Source organism: Carassius auratus, unplaced genomic scaffold, assembly GCF_003368295.1.
Source record: "Carassius auratus strain Wakin unplaced genomic scaffold, ASM336829v1 scaf_tig00026478, whole genome shotgun sequence".
Lineage (NCBI taxonomy): Eukaryota > Metazoa > Chordata > Actinopteri > Cypriniformes > Cyprinidae > Carassius > Carassius auratus.
Window position 1 is genome coordinate 1 of NW_020525520.1, and position 2,061 is coordinate 2,061.

Consider the following 2,061-nt stretch of genomic DNA (forward strand, 5'->3'; position numbering starts at 1 on the left):
CTTTGTTAATGTCAAACTGGACACCAGAGTCACTGGAGTTAAGGATATCCGTGGGAATGCTGCTCATGACAGACGGCTGCAACTAGAAGAACTAAGAGTGTGAGACAGAGAGACATTGGGAATATGAAATGTGTCAAAAGGCACAAAGCTTTACTTTTTTAACCTTCATTTTCAGCAATGTGTGCCACATTTTCTGCAATTTGTTTTTAAAAAATGACAAAATGTCACATGAAGAGGCTGTTGCTGTAGGCCTGGACAGTTAAAAACTATACTGGAAATAAAAGCAAAAACTAGAATATGGCCCAAGAAAAGTTTACTCATGGGCAACAATAAACAATAAATACTATAATGTGACCATTTTAATGATTAAACAGGCTGTCAAGGGTAGAAAAAGATTAGGTGTTACCTCAGGCTGAGGTGTGAGCAGAGGTGCAGTTGGTGGCAATAAATTCATATTCATCCCTGTGGGTTCGGGTCCAGGAGGAGCACTGTTCATTGCTGGTGTATAGTTCTGATGACACACACAGTATCATGTTATACACATGTATACTTCCATGTTTTACAAATATATACACACAAACAAGCATAAATAATGACTAAATTAATTTGTATGGCTATTTTAATGCAAGCACTTAAGTAAATACGTTGATTAAAAATTGATAGAAAGACAAATATTAGTAGAACTGCAATTGTGTTATGACAAAACACAACCCTGTGTTGTTCCCTTTAGAACCATTAATGCATTTTAAATTGCTTTTATCTTTACTCATTACATTAGAAATAAACACATAGAAATAAATGTAACGCAAAGGATGAAAACAAAAGAGATTTGCCAAAGATTTTGGATGTACCATAGGTGCAGAAGGGTTATACTGGGGCGGAGGAGCGTTCCACGGGGGCGGCTGAGCAGGGGGATGTCCAGGTCCAAAGTCAGCAGGATAGACAGGGTTTTGAGGCACATACTCAGGATAAAAGCCCTTAAAACAGAACATGCACAAGACTGATTTTTACAGTTTAACTTTAAATAGATGAACACAAACTTACTGGTTCATGTATTCACTGCTCTGCTTGCTTTATTTATTTATTTATTTTTAAATCCTGAATTTTGGAATTAAGTTTTACATGGCTATACACCAGGCTGTGCACCAGGTAAAAACCAAACCACAATTCATGCTGGTCTTAGGCACCGTGCACACAGACAGAACATGTTTTTGCATTCCACTGCTTGCTTTTACATACTTTTTCTATGTAAACATGCATTAGATGAATGCCTTTGTTAGTTGCTATCGCATCTTGCATCTTTTGCAGCAACTCACACGACAAAATCATTCCAAAATCATGTCACTCGAACAAACTTTTAAAAGAATAGGTCTCTGACCCTGCATTATTTTCCCATTATGCTATTCTAGAGCTATTTGAACAATTTGGAACTTGTATTGAAAAGTATCAAAAGTTGCTGCCACCACAGGATGAACTTTTTGTAACATTCCTTATTTGTCACTTTGGGGTAAAGAATCTGCTGTCAGTCTCAGTGTATGTTGAACTCACAGGGTTAGGAGGAAACAGCAGGGTGTCCACCCGACTCCGGTGGATAAGGATTAATGAATCTGACTTGATCTGGGATGAGGTGGATAACCAGCGTTGTAGCCCTTTAGTTCAGAAAAAGCAAACTCTTATTAGTAATTACAATGTACACCAGCTACAATCACTAGATTATTTTGTCGCTTAGCATGATTCTTGTTACAAAAGTGTTTTTTTTTTTTTTTGTTGTTGTTGTTTACTGATTTTATTTGTCTTTTTTTACAGGATAGTAAGAATGGACAGGAAAGTGCAGGGAGAGAAAAAGACCCTATTTCACCTGGCCAGGGGTCTCCAGGACCTTCAGGAACAGTCACAATGTTGCTGCAAGGTATAGACACTGCGTTCGGTTGTTTGAACTGCCTTGTTTTGTGTGTATGATTTCGATGGTCCGGCACCTTTTGCAGATTCTCTTTCTGCCAGCAGAAGCAGATTCCTCCAGGAATCCCAAAGCAGCAGTAGAGCTATTAGACCTTTATTAGG

General features: G+C 38.2%; 1 long non-coding RNA gene across 1 annotated transcript; it reads right to left on the reverse strand.

The window, feature by feature from the left end:
* On the reverse strand, positions 1-1,562 carry LOC113078714 (uncharacterized). The gene is made up of 4 exons (XR_003281596.1): positions 1,549-1,562; positions 852-977; positions 407-511; positions 1-82 (listed from the first exon to the last, which is right to left on the reverse strand). It is a non-coding gene; the product is annotated as an uncharacterized LOC113078714 (long non-coding RNA).
* Between the last annotated feature and the right edge of the window lie 499 nt (positions 1,563-2,061).